Source organism: Pleurodeles waltl, chromosome 7 (genome assembly GCF_031143425.1).
Source record: "Pleurodeles waltl isolate 20211129_DDA chromosome 7, aPleWal1.hap1.20221129, whole genome shotgun sequence".
Taxonomy (NCBI): Eukaryota; Metazoa; Chordata; class Amphibia; order Caudata; family Salamandridae; genus Pleurodeles; species Pleurodeles waltl.
Window position 1 is genome coordinate 40,876,015 of NC_090446.1, and position 20,914 is coordinate 40,896,928.

Below are 20,914 nucleotides of genomic sequence, written 5' to 3' on the forward strand. Positions count from 1 at the left end.
AAACTCAAGCACAGGGGATGGGGCCCTTAAATAATGGTGCTAAGCTTGCTTAGTGACAATATTTAACACCTAGGTCAGGGCAGGCACAAGTAGAGGTGAGTATTATTATTATTGTTTTTAAGTGCCAAATGGCAGGCCCCCCCTACATGGCACTGTGCCCAATGGGCTAGGGGCATGACTCCTGTCTTTACTAACACAAGAGTCATGTCCATGGGTTTTAACATAAAAAATGACGGTAGTCTGGTTAAAGGCATTTTTTTATGCCTCTGCCCGTACTAGCGTCATCCTTTGATGCTAAACCCCCATTCTCCCTACGCCTCCCCCACCCAGCTAGCATCATTTATAATGACGTTAACCGGGCCTTACCACCGGCTAGTGTCATTCCATAAATATGGCGCCCGGCCAGCGTCCAGGAATGGTGGTAGCCGGCGGTATACTTTTTGACGCTAAACTGAGTTAGCGCAGTTTAGCATCAAAAAGTATGAATATGGGACTTGGTGCCCAACTTGAAGGAGGGGGTTAACATACACCAGGTAGTTCAGGGGTATTAGGTAGCTCCAGTGGTGTGCACGGTCCCTGAGGTGGATTGGAGAACTGGCATGGGGAGTTATATTGGTAGTGGTGGGAGGGACACTCTACTGGCTCTAGGTGGGAGTGACAGGGAGAGGGGTTCCCTCAGGTAGAGATCCTGGTTGTGAGGTGTGGAGACACCCCAGAAGAGTGTGGGTGGAGTGTCAGGGACAGTCAGATACAGTCTCACCAGTCTCAGGAGGGTGATGTGGGGTACTTTTTCAAGGTTGAGGCACTGGATGGTTGGGTGAAGGGTAGTTTGGTTAAATCTTGTGAGGGGCTGTGTGATGTGATTGCGTGAGAACATATGTCCATTCCTTGATTTCCAGAGCTACTCCAACACTAGGTGGATTGTGAGTTCTCTGACCCCAGGGAACTTGTACTGGATGCAGTCCTCTGGGTGAGTACCGAGGGGTCTGAAGCAGCATTTGAGGGGGTGCTTCTGAGGGGAGTGGTTTAGATATTTCCCAACCAGCTGAGGTGGGGAAGGCTTGCAGTGTCCCAGGTAGGTCCCAATGTAGTGGAATGGGTGAGGGATCCCATGGCCAATCTTGGTTGTGAGGGAATGGGGGTTGGCTGAGTCCCAAGATACTCAAAATTCAGTCCCAGAACCTGGAATGTTCCATGAGTGAATGCTAGGAGGGGATCATAGCCTTTACCATAGGGCCATCTGCTGAGGAGGACCCCATAGTGTCAGGAGAACTTAGGGGGACGGCTTTCACCAGCGTCCCACCAGTTCTGGTGTCTGCCAGTACCACTCCTAGTGAGGGGGTGCAGAAGTCCAGACAGAGAGTAGAGAGGGGGTTGTGGGCCCCAGTGGAGAACCTGGAGGGTCAGCTCTGAAGTTAGAGCCCCCCAGGAATGACCTTAGTGATATCATTTCTGGGCTGGGGGGATCCAGGCTCTGCCAGATGGGCAGAAGTCAGGAGACGAGCCCGCCAGATAGACTCTAGGGCAGCCCTTAGTGATAGTGTTTTCCTTGTAGGTGGTAGGTGTGCTCCCCAGAAAGTCCTGGGTGGCCAGGCAGTGGCCCAGTCTGAGGGTACAGACCCTAGGCTGGAGGGTCAGTTGCAGGGGGTAAACCCTGACCTGATTGGGGGTGGTTTGCTCAATCATCCCCCTCCCCGGTGTACTTCTAGGTGTACTTTCTGTGGTGGGGGGGTGCAGAACCCTGGGAGTAGGGCAGGGGAGGGGCAGACTCACCCCTGACCTGGGTTCAATCCATGGGTACAGACCCTGGGTTCAAGGACCAGGTTCAGGGTGTCCCCCCTGACCTGGATGAAGGAGCAACTGCTAACAGTGCCGCTACCATGTTGTCCTCTGGGGGTAACTCTCAAGATGGGAGGGTGCAGAGCCCCAGAAGGTGGGTTGAGGGAGGGCTGCCTTCCCCCTGACCTCTACCCACCCTAAGGATGCAGACTCTGGGCAGGGGGACCAGTGTCACGAAGCCATCCCTGCACTGGTGGAAGAATTATGCTGGACCTTAAGCACCCTGACAATTTTGGACTCGCGGGGACACTTTTAGTGGGGGGGGGGGGTGCAGAACCCAAGAAAGAGGGGTAGAGGAGGGAAGTCTCGCCCCTGACCTTGGTACAACCTGAGGGTACAGACCCTAGGTTGAAAGAACAGTGGCAGCTTAACATCCCAGCACTGGTGGGAGAATTGTGCAAGACTGCTTCCACAAGCACACTGACAATTCTGCACTCTGGGGGTGCCTCTCCTAGGGGAAAGGGACAGAGCCCTAGATGGGAGGCCCAGTGTCAGGCTGCCATCCCTGGTGGAAGGAAAAGTGGACAAACAGTGCCAAGCCCCTGGGGCTACTGTCCCTCACTCTCCACAGTCACTGTGGTTGGAGAGCCTTGAAAGACCTCGGGCCTGGCTCTCATCCCTAACAGCTGTCAGTGACCATTGTGGCTTGCTGTCCCGGTGATACATCTGTGAGCAAAATAAGGTTAGGTGCTGCACAGATGGTATCCGCAGGTGAGGGGAGGGGTTCCCCCATAGATTATCTGAGTGGGCCCTGAGATTATGGACAGAGGGATCCAACTAGGTTCAGGAAGTTGTAGAACTGGAACATGCCCCTGCTGTTGCGGGCCAGGGCCCATGTTCGATCGCCCCAATCAGAGAAGTCCATCAAGGTATTGAATGGTGACCACTGGGTTTAGGTTGGTGGAGGGGGGGGTTTGGACCTGGCCCTTTTTGCAGGGTCATCCCCAAACTTGTTGCATATTTCATCCTATTTTGTTCTGAGCAGTTCTTGTCAGCTTTAGGACTCTGGGCACTTTATCACTGCTAACCAGTGCTATAGTGCATATGCTCTCTGTGTAAAGTGTATTGGTGATTGGTTTAACCATGCTTGGCATATTTGATTTACTAGTAAGTCCCTAGTAAATTGCACTAGAGGTGCCCAGGGCCTGTAAATCAAATGCCACTAGTGGGCCTGCAGCACTGATTGTACCATCCACGAGTGGCCCTGTAAACATGACCCAGATCTTCCACTGCAGTGTCTGCGTGTGCAGTTGTAAACTGCCAATTCTACGAAACCTTCCCTTTTCATGCAAGTAAGGCAGCCCTAAGGTAGGCCATGGGTAGCCCCATGGGGAGGGTGCAGTGTATGTTAAAGATGGGACATACCTGGTGTGTTTTTCATATCCTAACAGTGAAATACTACCAAAGTTGTTTTTCACTGCTGCAAGGCCTGTCTCTCTCATAGGTTAACATCGGGGCTGCCTTTAAAGATCTCTTGCAGTGCAGTTTCCCTTTGGGAGCAGATGGAGGTATAGAGGTCTAGAGTTTGGGGTCTCTGAACTCACAATTTAAAAATACATATTTTGGTAAGGTCGATTTTTAAATTGTCAGTTTGGAAATGCCACTTTTAGAAAGTGGGCATTTTCTTGCTTAAATCATTCTGTGACTGCCTGCTTGTGTCTTCCCTGTCTGGGTCAGACTGGCAGTTGGGCTGTTTGTGAATCCCCTCTAGACAGTGACACAAATGAAGCTGGCATGTAGGCTACATATCCTGATGGGCCATCTGTGCTAGAGTGGAGGGAGGAGTGATCACTTTCACCTGAATGGGCTGTGCCTGCGCTGCCCTCACACAATGCATTCTCCAACTCCCTGGTATGTGTCTGGAACCAGGCCTGGGCAAGGTAAGATCTTGTGAACACCAGTCTTTCCTTTGAAGTTTGCCCACTTCAAAGGCAGAAAGGAGTATAAGTAGTATACCCAAAACCCCAGATTATTAGATTACTTCTGGAACCAATAGGAACCTCTGCGAAGGAGAAGAGCAGGAAAGCTGGGGGAGAAGTGCTACCCCTTTTCCTGTGACTGTGCTTTGCTGGGTTGGCCTGCAGTTGCTGTGTCTGCCTGTCTTTGTGGTGTATTGTTGCTTGTGAAGAAGAATCTCCAAGGGCTTGGACTGAGCTTGCCTCCTGTTTTGAAGTCTCAGGGCCATCATCGAAGACTTCCTCTGCCAGCACTTGGACTCTCTGTTGAGACTCCTGCCCTGCCAAGTTGTGCCATATCTAGTCCCTGGGCCGTTGAAAGGTGAAGTTGGAAGAACAAGGACTGAAATTCACGCACAGGAAGCCGTGCAGTGAAACTTTTAATGCACCATCTGCAACGCAGCAGGAGAAACAATGCAACACCCGCATGCAGCTGCTGAAAATGACACAAACCCCAGCAGCGCGGTTTTACATCAACGTGCGGCCACAGTTAGCACGCGTCATCGCTGGGTGTCAAATCAATGTGAACCTGCGTGGATCCGAGGTGCCCCGTCCGTAATTTGACGCATTCCACTCTTGAGGGCAGAGAAATATGACGCATCACCTACTTGACCGGACAAGAAACGACGCATGGCCTCACTTGCAAGTAAGGAACTCATGCATAGCTGACTTTATTGATGCACGCTTGCCTGTGCAACTTTAGTTGTGAGGCTAACCAGGTACTATTTGTAGCAACAATGTTTCCATTGGTTTCTATGGAATAGGATTCTATTATTTTGAAAATTCATAACTTTACTTGTGTATTTTGGATTTTTCTTATTTTGGTCTTGTTTCATTTAGATAAATATTGTCTATTTTTCTAATCTGCTGTGTTATCCATTTTGTAGTGTTTTCCCTGTATTACTATGTTTGTTGGTGCAAATACTCTACACATTGCCTTTGAGATAAGCCTGACTGTTTGTGCCAAGCTTCCAAGGGGCTGAGCAGGGGTTATCTGAGTGTGTATCTCCATTGCCCTGACTAGAGTGAGGGTCCCTGCTTGGACAGAGTGCAAAATGACTGCCAACCAGAGACCCCATTTCTAACAGGGTGTTTATGTCCCTATTGTGCTATCTGAATCCTACATCCTGGAGGAACACACAAAGGAGGAAACCAGGCAGCAGATTTTTGAACCAGCATGGCCCAAAATCCACAAGATACCCAACAAACACCCACTGCTGGAGATGTTTATATATATATATTTTTGGGGTAGTTTGTTTAGAACAAACTAAAAATGTTCAGAACATTTGACGGCTGGCCTTCAAGGTTGACAGTACCCGCCATCAAAATTTTACTACATTGACATGGACCACCAAGCAGTGGTTCCCTTCAATGTACAGAGATTTGCCTGGCCCGGCTGACATCTCCAGATTTGGCAGATAAAATCGGTCTTGGAATCCCAAATTAATAACAAATTAGAGTTGCAAGAGTAAAATAATTTCCAAACCACAGAGCCTCAAGAGAAAGTTCTATTTGGTGGCCATCCTAACTCTTGAAAGATCTGTGGAATGGAGACACCCATGGTGTACAGTTTGGCATCTGATATCCTGGTTTCTGGAATTTTGGTCCCAGTCTCACATTAATGCAATGTGTACTTGAAGGCCTACGCCTGCCTTTTATAATCTTTTGGACATAAGTTTCAGTATTAGAAGAGGAATATTGTCCCTGTCACATGTTCATGTGAGTAGCACAGTGGGAAATGCCTAGTGCTGAGATCCCGAGCATATGGATGAATGCATATTTTATGAGAGAAGTGTGTTACTTATTTCATAAGAGACTGATAAAGAGTGTCACAGGCCTGTGTGTTCCTTTTTGTAAGACTATTGCCTGTTCATGTGTACAAGAAGGATGTGAGGTTGCTTTCCCAGACAATGGAAATGTAGTGCTTACATTCCTGAGACTGGAAGGAGGAGACCCAGATCCCAAAGTGGTGAAAGAGTAAACAGGCCTCCCCTTAATATTTAGGTAAGTCATTTTGATACAGAGGGATGTTTACTAATCTTCCTGAAACTGCACTTTCATGTATGGTTAGGTTGAAGGGTGGGACTGAAGTTCCTGATATCAGAGTGTGAAGGATCTTTTAAAAGGGAGTTAGCCTTTTGTCTCTCTTCCTGATTGCTGTCAGATGTTGATGTTGATAGTGAGGTGCAGACTGCCAACACCTCTGTGTACCTCAGTTGAGGGTATTCCAGCCCCTGCTGTGAAGTACATCACTCTAATAAAATGGTGAGACTTAACTATAGCATGAGAAGGTCACATGAAAGGAGTACAGTTCTTGAACTGCAGACAGAGAATAGTGCAGACTGAGAATCCCCATTCTCTGTCTGCCATCCTGGTTTAAGAGTGGAAGCTGTTGTTCTAGTTCCAAGTTCCCTCTGAGCAAGGAGCGTGTGCTCCACAGATTACTCAGAGGTCTACTGCACAACTACAACTGGTGAATGCCTAACAGACATGTTTCCAGATCTGAGGTGACCACCTGGAGTCTACTTTTAATGACCTTGTCCTAGAAGTCCTGGAGTCCTGTCTGAGTGAGAGTGAAGAAGTGAGCTGACCTTTCAGGAGGAGCTGACTGCTGATGTGGACAAAAGCCTGTGATGCTAGTGCTGTGGTCCTTCCAACAGAGACTCACAAAAAGTGTGACAGACTACTCTCAACCAGGAGCCAGTAAACAGAACTAGTGGGAGAACCTCAACTTTTCTGAAGCATTATTGAAGTATAGCTGATTTCATTCCCGGTTTTTCAGTTATGGCTCCTGCCTGAGTGTGTCTGAGACCTTGCCCAACTGAAGGACAGAATGACATTGCCCTACAGCACCCTTTGCGTGGCCATAAACTGAGGTCAGCGTGACTGTGGTACTGACTGACAGGTGGCCAAGCATTCCCTGCCAAAACTCGGAAGTATTCTATAAACCTGTTTTGCCTGCCATAGGGTCCCCAAATGAGGGGCTAGAATGGCACTTACCAAGAAGGTACAGATTATGCCACACTGATAACCAAGCTATAGCATCGAGGAGCAGTGTGCTGAAGTATTTATTGGATTCCTTGATGCTATTTGCACGATTGATAAAGACATAGCCATTTGTGCCCCCAAAACACATCCAAGCTGTCAAGTCGACCTGAGTTCTACACCTTGAGGAAGGACCACATCAACGCCACATCCCAGGGAGCCTAAGTGCACCTTTCCCTATAACTCACCAGATTATATGACGGAGGTCTGCTGCAGTCTCAAGACTCACATACTACTGATACCTTTGAAGCCCTAAAGAGGCATACTGTACAAAACCTGTTGCCCTTTGCTGCTGTCTTCAGGATACCACCGAGTATCCTGCACCTGTCTGACCCAAGTGTAACTGCAAGGGGATTTGGCCGCAGCACACAATTTCTTTGGTGAACACAGACTGGATGCTTGTTTCCAGTCCAGGGAAGACCTGGCCTAGCAGTTCGGGCTGGACTGTTCCCATGGGGAACAGGGTCAAGACTGATTTGCATATGGCTAGGTCCAAACTGGAATGGCATGGGCAGCAAAAAAACGATGGATTAAACCCAGATCTGTGACTGGGGGTGAATGTTTGACAATGTTCAGCATTCCGTCCATCACTTGTTGTTTTTGCATTTGTCGCCCTAAGTGGGAAGGGTATGCCCAGACGTGGGTCCCGTGCTTCCCATGCCACTGGATTCAAGCTAGCCTGGCTGATGAGGGGTGAAACCCCGAAACCGGTCCCAGGATGCTTGTTTCCAGTCCAGGGAAGACCTGGCCTAGCAGTTCGGGCTGGACTGTTCCCATGGGGAACAGGGTCAAGACTGATTTGCATATGGCTAGGTCCAAACTGGAATGGCATGGGCAGCAAAAAAACGATGGATTAAACCCAGATCTGTGACTGGGGGTGAATGTTTGACAATGTTCAGCATTCCGTCCATCACTTGTTGTTTTTGCAACACAGACTGTCAACAGGAGACCCACCTCAGCCTTCCACTGTCCAAAGAACTTGTGGGAGACTGATCAGCTGATTCAGCTCTAGAAATTAAGGCCATATTTACAAAGAAATCACACAATGTAGCACTGCAAGTAGAGTTGCTGTGCTATGTTATGTGAATGGGAGAGAGAAGAACTGCACCATTTCAAAAAGAATGTGGCACTGTTATGCTCGCTCCCAGTGCTGGCTCACCTTTGGCTGCACCATAATGCAAGAATGTCCGCATTTGTAGTGGGTGTAGGCTTTGTGTAAGAAGGGGTCCCTTTCTGTACCAAAACTTTGCTTTAAGGAATTTGCCTCTTTGTATGTGTGCTGTAGAAGGCATTTATCCTTATTATGCTGGCCTCAGGGAGGCATAGGATTTTGGTGCTAATGCCTGTCTGCAGTTCTTTGAGAATAGGGATTTGCATCAAAACCCATGGGTGGTTGCACTGGAATGCCAACACACCCACTCATGAAATGCTCCCTTTATGCAACACAACACAAGGCACTACATTTTTCTAACCTATACTCTGAGTAAGGAGAATGTTTAAGTGATAGGGGCTCCCTTCTAGCATACCTAGACTTGCAGCGCTCTATTAATTTTCTGGCATGTTTTGGGCCTCATTTACTAGGCCCTACTGGCACACAGCTCCATTGGAGTGTAATTTATTTTGATGTTCGAGTGATGAAGTGTGCCAACTGATGTTTACAAGGCCACACAAAGCCACCTTGCGTGGCTTTTCATTGCCTTGTTAATTAGGGCCTCTTTCACGCATAAAACTGTGTTAATGGGGTGTTCCATGGGTGTTGCTGTTGGTGTTTCCATGCAACACCCACGGAATTCTAAGAAATCTGATGCATTCTCATATCTACAAGGCTGGGAATGCATCAGATTTCTACGCCACCTCAGTGGTGGCATAGATGTGACGCATCCCGTTTTTTCCCTCTTTCTATATGTGCTGTATTTTGCAGCACACATAGAAAGGGGGAGAGGACAGATGTGCTGTATCTTGTGGACACAGCATATGTCTGGCCTTTTCCGGTGGCACATGGCAGTGCATTAAGACACTTTCTGTGCCATGCTGCATGATGGGGCTTGTAAATAAGCCCCTTGTACTTTTCTTTACTGAAAGAGAAGCACTGGGCTAGAAAATAACAGTATTGGTTTGTTGGGTGTTTGTTGAGTTCAAAGCCTGTCATATCGCCACACTAACCTGATTGAAGGGGCTGTACTTGGCCCACAGCCATAGTAGGATAGATTCCTTGACAATTGGAAACGGCCCACCCCCCAGGGTGCCTGACTCATAATCATGGTCTAACATTGAGGTCACCCTACATTTCATAAAACAGGTCCCATCTCCTTGGGACCTTTAACAGCATTGCAGCCTCTCTTATAAATATTAATCACTGGTCATGACAATAATTTTTTTTTTTTTTAATGTAGTGTTGTTTCATCTTACTCGTAGTAAAGTTACACTTTTGGTCATAGTTTAAAATATTGGTCTAAGTTTACCTTTGTGAATTGGGCCCACATGTGGGGATCAGACAGTGATCCAGGGAACAACTGCCACCTCACTGGCAAATTTAAGAATTAAAATAATAATTTATTGGCAAGGGATCATCAACAGTTCACTGATTCTAGCAGGCCACCACCCCTGTGAAGGCCTCCTATGGGAATGAGTTTCAATGTGATACCTACCTCATTAATATTCATGAGGTTGGTTGGATCATGACACGTTCTGTTATGTTATGCTAAGTTACACAGATTTGTAGAGCACACTATCACCCGGAGGCTATGCTGGCACTGAGCAGGTGTAAGAGTAACCACACTTAGGACCTAGTGAAATTAATTTAAAAGCCAGGTTTTCAGCTTCATGCAGAATTTAAGAAGTGAGGCAGAGGCTCTTATGTGTAGCAACAGGTCATTCAACACATTTTAAAAGCTGAGTAGGAGAAAGTTCCACCACCAGATTCAGTTTTCTGTATGTGTGAGATTTGTACAGGTAAGAGTCCAGACGAGCGGAGGGTGTCTGGAAAGATTATGAAAGCAGATGAGATTATTGAAGCATGCTGGGCCGGTGTTATGTAGTACCTTGAAAGTTTAGGAGAGGAGTTTGAATTGTGCCCATTTGTGAACAGAGAACCAGTGAGCTCCTTCAGGTGCAGAGTAATGTATCTGAATTTTATGAATTGAAATATTGGTACTTAGGTTGGTAGGTTGTGTAGGTTACTCTTTACTGTTTGCAAAAAAAACTGTTGCAAATTACAACAAAATGGTCAATATTCACTATTTTAAAATCTATGGAACCGTTTTCAAACAGCTTTCACATTACATCATGATTACATAATATAGAGATGGTTTGCAAATGTTTTTCACATTGTATACTAGGTTCACTTTGTAGTACACTAAAAGTTGGAGGTAGATTTTATTATAATCTATAATGCAACTTTTGCATTCCTGATGGCTTTTTTGAAGTCTGCATTTTTTAAACCGTATACAATTGGGTTACACAGTGGAGTAACAGCAATGTGTGACAAAGAAAATAGTTTATTGTCTTTTATTGAATACGTGGATATTGGTCGCAGGTACGTAGCACAGAGTGATCCATAGAATATAATAACCACAGTCAGATGGGAAGCACATGTAGAGAAGGCTTTTTGTCGTCCTTCCTTGGTCTGTAATTTAAAGACGGCTGAAATGATGTTGACGTATGATATGATGATAAAAGAGAATGACGTCAATGACATTATGGAACTAACAAGGTAGTTTAGCATCTCAAAAAAGTTAGTGTTAGTGCACGAAAGCTTCATCAGGGCAGCAAGATCACAAAAGTAGTGATTAATTATGTGGGACTCACAGAACGATTGTCTAGATAATACTATGGTGTGTGGTAATGGAACCAAAAATCCAACAATCCAACATCCAGCAGCCAACCAGATGCATGAAGGTATATTCATGATTGTTGTGTAGTTTAAAGGATTGCAGATGGCTACATAGCGATCATATGCCATGACAGTAAGAAGAAGGTATTCTGTGGCTATCATAAGAATATAAAAATATATCTGCACCACACATTCACTGAGCAACATGTTGGTGCCCTTTGAAAAGAAATGGGCAAGCATGTTTGGGAAAATAACAGCAGTGTAACCTAGATCTATGAATGACAAATTTGTGATGAAAAAATACATAGGAGTGTGCAGTTGTGAGTTGGAGTAAATGACTGCAATAATAAGAAGATTCCCAGCCAGGGTTGCTAAGTACATACTCAAGAAGACACAAAAAAGTGTAACTTGCAGTTTTGGAACATCTGAAAAACCCAGAATCAAGAAAGAGTCCACACTGCTTAGATTTTCTCTGTACATTTCTCTGAAAGGATTTGAAGACAGTCTAAAAAACAAAGCACAATTTGAAAGTTAATTTCAGTCTGAAGGTTGAAAAGAAATCTCATGAGAAGTTTTAAAACATGTTTCTTTACGTGAATAGTTCTCTTTTCAAAACTCTTAATACAATGATAAACCAAATAGTTTTCATGCCCCACATTTTTTTTTATAATTCTTGCTTCAAATTTAAACATTTCCCTTAAATTTATGAGCTGCTACATTTCATAAAAGGGTTCACAATACCTACATGTTGACAACCACTAAAGTTTTTGATGTACATTTTTGACTATAATGTCACTATACCAACTTTAAACATTTAAGGGAATTTAAAAATAGGAAAATACAATACATGTTGATGTGTTTCTAATTTACATTGTTATTCTTCACATAGGCACATTCACATTGTGAACTACTTTTATACTGGCAAGATATACAATGTTACCATTTACATTCTCATATAACATCTGGAGTAAGAATTTGAAGCTGGGGTTGATGTCAGGATTATAACAGGTGTTGGGCAAAGTCGGGGTTAGGATAGAGGATAGGGCTATTATAGTCAGATGTTAGCATTAGGGATTAGCATTAGTGTTAGCCATTGGGGTTGGAGTAGGGAGGGATTAGGGTTATGGTTTGTTTTAGGGTAGGGTTTAGAGATTGCATCTGAATTTCAATATTAGGGTTCAGTGGTTGAGTTATATTTAAGGCTACACATCAGTTATGTTACTGGAAGTCAAATTTAGATTAGGATTACAGTTTGAGGTTTGGGTTCAAGTTAGAGGTTTTTGTGAAAGGTAAAAATGTTGGTTAGAGTTAGCAGAGCTGAGTTGTAAGGTAGCTGATAGTATAAATGATAGCTATGTGGTATGACATAGTGAATGTTGCAATGTATGTTGGTAATCTAGTGGTTGCAGCTGTAGTGTCTTTGATTTCAATCATCTACCAATGTGAATAGTGAGTAACTGGTCTACAAGTGTAAAAAGCATTTTCTTCCTTTCAGTTAATTTATTTAATGTTTTTTCCAGGAGAGGTTAAAAGTCAAGTCATTATTGTTTGTACTGTCTCTGTCTTTGCCATTTTTGTACTGATTGTCTGATTCCCTTGGATGCTTCCCCTTTTCCCCCGGGTCCTGCCACCTGCTTCCTGACGTTTGCGCCATGCTCCCTTTGCCAGCTCTCTTCCCATTGCTCCCTGCCCTCCCCAGGATCTGCTTAATGGTGGTCACCGCTTGTCCCTGCAGTGGGCACACCCCCAGAGCAGTGAAGGTGTGCCAAAGGCAAGCCTGTCTGCATCTTTCGGTGCCTGGACCACACCCAGCACCAGGAACTCTGGTTCTCCCACCACCCATTATTCTGCCACCAAACACCTGGAGCTAGCCCCTAAGAACAAGGTCAACAACTGCTGCCTCCCCCAGGAACACAAACAGAATATTCACATGTCACCAGTGCTGTTTCACCTGCTCCAAAGTGAGACCCACAGCAGCCTATCACTGACACCTGCCAATCCAGAGAAAAAGCTGCACTGCATACTGATCAATGCTAGATTCCACTGCAGACACACATTTGAGATATGGGTCAGACTACCCACTCTCAGCCAAGACCTAATGTTCGTTCCTTAAATATGGCTCATGCGCTCAGCAACTCTGGATATAGCATGCACCACCCCAGAAGGCTACAAAGTGATCCATAAAGGCTGCCAAACAGGCACAGAGGAGGCATTGTCATTGTGCACAAGGACAATATCTCATGCACCAACTTCAAAGAAGAGACATCCCACCTCATGGAACACCTCAACTTTCTAATCAGAATCAATGCCAAAACCACCATCAGAGGGACCCTAGCATACAAACGCCTGGTCCCTGCCCTGATATCTAAAAAGACATCGTCTTTTCATCACCCCGTAGGCCATCAACTCAACAGGCTACATATTTCTAGGAGATCTCAATTTTCACCTGGATGATCCCCTTAACCAGAATGCCACCAGCCTCTTGAACAATCTCAACACCTTAACACTTAGACAACTGGTCACCACTCCCACCCACACTGTGGACCACATCATAGACTCCATCTTCACAACCAGCAACAAAGTCTTCTTCTTCTACACCTCGAAACTCACTTGGACCGACCACCACCTGGTACATTTCACCATAGACTAGGAACCTGAGCCTGGGACCACTCCTCTGCCAGCACCCATCCGCAGATGGAGGAAAATCACAGAAACACAATGGCGCGCACCTCCATGCCAACAGACCCACGCTCTCGAACAACCCTGACCTAGACGCCAACAAAATAATCGAATGGCTCCTCAACTGTGCCAACAAAGTAGCCCCCATCACTAGGTCCTCTGCTAGCAGATCCAGTAACCCAGCTAACGGGTTCACCCCTGAACTTTGCACTCCCAAAAGAGACTGGAAATGACTAGAAAGACTATGGTGCACCAGCAAAAACCATAGAGAAGCACAATCTACAAGGAAACGCTGAAAAACTACTACCTCAGAATCAAGGAAACTAAAAAGACTGACCTCCTCAACCTCATCAAGGAAAGTGCCAACCACTCAAAGGAACTTTTTAAGACCATCAAAGAGTTCTCCTGCGCAGAGGCAACCAAAAATGCCATCCTGCCATCCCAGACCCTCTGCGACTCACTGGCTGAATACTTACACAACAAGATCACAGCAATCTATAGTAATTTTTATAACCAGCCCACCAACGTCGAACACCTACTCACCTAAGAAGAAGAAGCCACCTGATCACGGACTGGACACCCCTATCAACATGGGAAACAGCAGACTTGATGGGGCCACCCACTCCAGCATGCCCATAGACCCCTCCCCCCACCACATCTGGGACAGAGGGAAATCAGCCAAGCCCTCATTCCAATCAACAATGCCTCCATCAGAACAGCCACCATCCTCGAAGTCTGGGATCAAGCAGAAGTCAAACCATTCCTCAAAACACCCTCAGCACCTGGAAAAATCCAACTTACTGGACACCTCACAGTATAGCCTCCACTACATCGACAGCCCTCATTACAGCAACAGATGACATCAGGTCTCTCCTAGACTGAGGAGAGAAGGTGGCTCTTAAACTACATGACTTCTCCACTGCTTACGAAACCATCAGCCACTACACCCTCACCTCAAGAATACACCACATCAGAATCAGAAGCAATGCCTTCAAATGGCTCCACGCCTTCATCACAGGGCACACTCAGAGAACCTGCCTCCCTCCCTTCTTTCACCTCGGATCCCAAGGACATCATATATGGAGTCCCCCAGGGTTCCTCCCTCAGCACACTTTGTTCAACACCTACGTAACACCATAGGCTGAGATTGTGCGCACAGCTCATCCTCTCCCTCTCTGAAAGACACGCCCCTCCTGGAGACCACTCCTCCCCAGTGAAAACATCTGCGAAGCCATGTGCCACATAGCCGACTGGATGTGAAACAACTGCCTCAAGCTGAACACAGAGAAACCTGAAGTGATCATCTTCGGGAACAATCTCTCACCTCGGGACAACTCATGGTGGCCCCCTGCTCTCGGACAACCCCTGACCACAACAGAACACACGGGTAATCTAGGCTTCATCTTAGACAACAAGTTCACCTTCAGAAAACAAGAAAACACTGTTGTATCATCCTGCTCTGCATGCTCCGCAAGATATTCAAATGGATTCCTGCTGAATCCAGAAAGGCAGTAAATCAGTCCACTGACACCAGCAGACTGGACTACGGAAATGCACAATACTTGGGACTCCCCACACAACCCCTCCTCAGACTCCGGACCACTAAGAACCCAGCAGCAAGACTCATCCTGGACTCACCCAGAAGAGCCCACAACACCCCATCTCAGAAAACTACACTGGAATCCCCGTATACAAGAGATGCAAGTTCAAGGTCCTCACCATTGTCTTCAAAGCCCTCCACAACATCAAATCCAGCCTCATTAACCACAGACTCTCCTTCCATCAGCCCACAAGAGAGCTTTGTTCAACCAACCTCACCCTCGCCCAAATCCCAAGAATCTGTTGTACCCAAAGTGGAGGATGCGTCTGCCTTCTACTACATCGCTGCCAAGAACTGTAACGATCTAGACACCTGCCTATGAACCACACCCACCCTCGCTGAATTCAGAAAAAGGCTCAAGACATGGATCTTTGAATAATAACGTAACCAGCTCTCAGCCACAACACCAAGATCCTGGATACCTGCTGGGGTGATAATTCACGCTTTATAAATTGATTTGGATTTGGATTATTTGGTCTAACAGAACAGTGCGATGCTTGCAGCACATTAACATCATGTTGTATGCAGACAACAATCAGCATTAAGAGGATCTCTAGAACGGCCTGTACATAAAACAACATGTATTTCTAAAAAAATATAAAGAACAGAATACATATAAATGATTTCATAACATATCACTAAATGTTGCTGTTAACGTTCCCATAGCACGTAGGCACCAGACATTTGACAAGCTTCTCTCATGCTCTGAGGATCAGGAGTCCTCCATTTCAGAGCAACTTCCAAGCTGGCATCAAGAAGCGATTTCAAACAACGAACATGCGTGTTTAAGGTACAAAGAAGGGAGTAGGCGAAGGAGGACGTTGCAGGTGACGAGGGGACGATTAAGGTAAGTGGGGGGTTTTAGGTTTTGGGGAGGTGGTGGGGGGTCAGGGGGTTTTAGGTTTTGGGGCGGGGTTGGGGGGGTGGCGTGTTTTTGGTTTTTGGGAGGGGGTGGGGGTCAGGGGGTTTTAGGTTTTGGGGCGGGGTTGGGGGTGGGGCGTTTTTGGTTTTGGGGAGGGGGTGGGGGGTCAACGGGTTTTAGGTTTTGGGGCGGGGTTGGGGGGTGGGGCGTTTTTGGTTTTGGGGGGCGGGTGGGGGGGTCAGGGGGTTTTAGGTTGTGGGGTGTGGTTGGGGGTGGGGTGTTTTTGGTTTTGGGGAGCAGGTAGGGGGTCAGGGGGTTTTAGGTTTTGGGGCGGGGTTGGGGGTGTGAGGCATTTTTGGTTTTGGGGAGGGGGTGGGGGGATCAGGGGGTTTTGGGGCGGGGCTTTTTTGGTTTTGGGGAGGGGGTGGGGAGTCAGGGGGTTTTAGGTTTTGGGGTGGGGTTGGGGCGTTTTTGGTTTTGGGGAGGGGGTGGGGGTCAGGGGGTTTTAGGTTTTGGGGCGGGGTTGTGGGAGTAGGGCATTTTTGGTTTTGGGGAGGGGGTGGGGGGTCAGGGGGTTTTAGGTTTTGGGGCGGGGTTGGGGGGTGGGGCGGTTTTGGTTTTGGGGAGGGGGTGGGGGGGTCAGGGGGTTTTAGGTTTTGGGGCGGGGTTGGGGGGTGGGGCTTTTTTGGTTTTGGGGAGGGGGTGGGGGGTTGGGGGTTTTAGGTTTTGGGGTGGGGTTGGGGGGTGATGCGTTTTTGGTTTTGGGGAGGGGGTGGGGGGTTATAGGTTTTGGGGTGGGGTTGGGGGGTTGGGGTGAGGGATGTAGGATTAATGGTGCCTATTACTAATGCTTTTATCAGGAATGCATTACAACAAAATTGTTGTTAAGGCATTCGTGGTAAAGGCATTAGTAGTAACAACAAGGTCGGTGTTCCGACCTCGTTGTTAAGGCACTAGTTGTTTCGGAAGTCGGTGTTCCATCGTACAACGAGGACCCCAGTGCTCATAGTTTGTGGACTGAATGTGTATACCTGTGTATTGACTAACTGTGTCACTGAGGCACTGCTAACCAAAACCTCAGTGCTTATGCTCTCTCTGCCTTTAAATTGGTCACTATAGGCTAGTGACCACTTTTACCAATTTTAATTGGCACACTGAAGCACCCTTATAATTCCCTAGTATATGGTACCTAGGTACCCAGGGTATTGGGGTTCCAGGAGATTCCTATGGGCTGCAGCATTTCTTTTGCCACCCATAGGGAGCTCAGACAAACCTTTACACAGGACTGCCATTGCAGCCTGAGTGAAATAACGCACATGTTATTTCACAGCCATTTTCACTGCACTCAAGTAACTTATAAGTCACCTATATGTCTAACCTTCACTTGTTGAAGATTAGATGCAAAGTTACTTAGTGTGAGGGCACCTTTGCACTAGCAAAGGTGCCCCGACATAGTTCAGGGCCATTTTCCCGGACTTTGTGAGTGCAGGGACACCATTGCACGTGTGCACTACATATGTCAATACTTATCTGTAGCCTCACAATGGTAACTCTGAACATGGCCTTGTAACATGTCTAAGATCATGGAATTGTCCCCCCAGTTCAAATCTGGTATTGGGGAGCCAATTCCATGCACTCCCGGGGCTCCACTATGGACCCCGGGTACTGCCAAACCAGATCTCTGGGGTTTTCTCTGAAGCTACAGCTGCTGCCAACCCACAGACAGGGTTCTGCCCTACTAGGGTCTGGGCAGCCCAGTCTCAGGAAGGCAGAACAAAGAATTTCATCTGAAAGAGGGTGTCACGCCCTCTCCCCTTGGAAATAGGTGTTAAAGGCTGGGGAGGGATAGCCTCTCCCAGCCTCTGGAAATGCTTTGAAGGGCACAGTTGGTGTCCTCCTTGCATAAACCAGGCTACACCGGTTTAGGGGAACCCCCAGTCCCTGCTCTGGCACAAAACTGGACAAAGAAAAGGGGAGTGACCACTCCCCTGTCCATCACCACCCCAGGGGTGATGCCCAGAGCACCTCCAGTGTGTCCCAGACATCTGACACCTTGAAATCAGAGGTGTGAGGGCACAATGGAGGCCTCTGAGTCGCCAGTGCCAGCAGGTGACATCTGAGACCCCTCCTGATAGGTGCTTACCTGACTAGGTGGCCAATCCTCCTCTGAGGGCTGTTTAGGTTCTCTCCATTGGGCTTTTCCTCAGATAACGACTTGCAAGAATTCATCAGAGTTCTTCTGCATCTCCCTCTTCGACTTCTGCCAAGAATCGACTGCTGACTGATCCAGGATGCCTGCAAAACTGCAACAAAGTAGCAAGAAGACTACCAGCAACATTGTAGCGCCTAATCCTGCTGGCTTTCTCGACTGTTTCCTGGTGGTGCATGCTTTGTGGGCTGCCTGCCTTCATTCTGCACTGGAAGTCATGAAAAAATCTCCTGTGGGTCGAAGGAATCTTCCCCCTGCTCCAGCAGGCACCAAACCTCAGCATCACTGGGACTCTGGGCCCCTTCTCATCCCGACGAGTGTGGCCCCTGGAACACAGGTGGTGGACCCAAGTGACCCAGACTGTCCAGTGGTCCAACTGCCCAAATTTGGAGGAGGTAAGTCCTTGCCTCCCCTCCCCAGACAGTAATCCTGTTCGCCATGTGAACTGCAGCTGCTGGGGCTTCTGTGCACATTTCCAAGTAATCCTTTGTGCACAGCCAAGCCCAGGTCCCCAGCACTCTGCCCTGCAATGCTCAGCTCCCTGAGTTGATCTCCGGCTTCGTGGGACCCTTTTTTGACGTGTTGGGACAACCGCCATGTTCAGACTTCTTGAACCCATGTTCAGGTACTTCTGTGGGTGCTACCTTCTTGTGCATGGGCTCTCTACATTGCTGAGGGCCCCCTCTGTCTCCTCTCATAAGTTGTGACATCCTGGTCCTTTCTGGGCATGGGCAGCACCCTTTTTCTTTAACAGTGACTCTTGCAGCTAGCAAGGCTTGTTTGCGGTTTTTTGCCAAAGAAACAACTCTGCATCCTCCAGCACTCCGTGGGGCATCTTCCGCATGAAGGAGAAGTTCCTAGCAGTTTTGGTTGTTGCAGAATCTTCAGCTTCTTCCATCCAGAGGCAGCCATTTTGCACCTTTATCCGGGGTTTAGTGGGCTCCTGCCCTCCCTGGACACTTCCATGACTCTTGGACTTGGTCCCCTTCCTTTGCAGGTCCTCAGGACCAGGAATCCATCTTTAGTGCTTTGCAGTCTGTTGTGATCTTTGCAAAATCCTCTATCACAAGTTTAGTGTGTTTCTGGGGAAATAGTAGTACTTTACTCCTACTTTTCAGGGTCTTGGGGTGGGGTATCTTGCAGCCCTTAGTGTTTTTTTACACTCCCAGTGACCCTCTACACACTACACTAGCCTAGGTGTCCATTTTGGTTCGCATTCCACTTTCTTAGTATATGGTTTGTGTTGCCCCTAAGCCTATTGCATCCTATTGTATTCTACAGTGTTTGCACTACTTTCTGACTGTTTTACTTACCTGATTTTAGTTTGTGCGTATATTTTGTGTATTTTACTTTCCTCCTAAGGGAAAATATCCTCTGAGATATTTTTGGCACATTGTCACTAAAATAAAGTACCTTTATTTTTAGTAACTCTGAGTAGTGTCTTTCCTATGATATAATACCTATATGATATAAGTGGTATAGTAGGAGCTTTGCATGTCTCCTAGTTCATCCTAAGCTGCTCTGCTATAGCAACCACTATCAGCCTAAGCTGCTAGAACACTACTAATCTACTAATAAGGGATAACTGGACCTGGCACAAGGTGTAAGTACCATCAGGTACCCACAATAAGCCAGGCCAGCCTCCTACAAGTAGTACTCAGTTTACTGACCTTTGAAGGGTGGAAGGCTGAGCTCCCCTTTCAAAATGTAAACCCTTTACCTTCAGCACAAACAGATGTTCTATTGGAGTGCAGAAAAGTCACCCATCTTTCTTCCTTTTATCTCTGAGAAACTTGTGTCATGTGTCAGTTTTCATTAATTATCAATATGCATTTCGTCTCTTGCCTGGTGCTGTGAATGTCGCCCGGTCGCATTAGTTTGCTTGTTACATTATGGATGTGCCTCTGATTGGCAAACACTGCAATGAGCATTGCTCTGAATACGTAAAAGTTAATGGCTTCCTCTGCCTTTATAGCCACAAAAGTTCCACTGGGTGATTTGTCTATCTCACTGGAATCCAAATTACCCTGGAATATTCATCTGTGTTAGTAGGGTTTTCAAATTGCCATTTGTTTTTATGAGTCACATTATAAAATTTCAAGATTTAGATTTCTCAACCTTTAGACCCACTTCACTAGAATGCAACCTCTCAACGTGAGATGGATTCCCCTTGTCCTCACCTGCAGTAAAATAACTCAATGCACATCTTGTAAGTGGGAAGGAAGAACATTTATGCACCAAACTTACCTTTCAGAGACAGCAGTGGCCACAGACTGGACTTCCAAAACACCCTGTCTTCATTCTTCCTTCCTGATTTATCAGTCAGGCCAAATACTCTAGCTTTCTTAGTTACTTTTTGTTTGTTCAGATTTTCTTGTCAAAATGATGCCCCCCAAACAACTGACAATATGTCTATGCAAAGTAGCCCAAACTGTTTTACAACTCACAAAGGATGTAGACATCTTCCCCGCGCCCAAGTTAGTAACAACATACCTCAGCACAAACTCTGGTTCACTGACACCTAACAGACAGAAGACAGAATGCATCTCCTTGATGTCCATCTGCAGCACAATCCCATCACTGTAACCACACTACCCCAAAATCCCAAAGAACCTCTTGCATCCGAATGTTGGTAATAGCCTGCTTCATGGCACCCCAGACTCCACTCTGGCACCATTTAAGGGGATTCCACACACCTTAGCAAGTCTCATGCAGGGCCTGAAGAAACAGGTTTACTGCAAGCCCTTCCTGATGGAATTCCACTGGCTGCCCTTGCCGGCTCACACCATCTTCAACACCTGCTGCATCATTTACAAAGCCAACCCGACTGGCACCCCAACTTATCTTGTAGCCGCGCTTACTGTCGCTGGTGGTTATGGGCACACCCACAGCC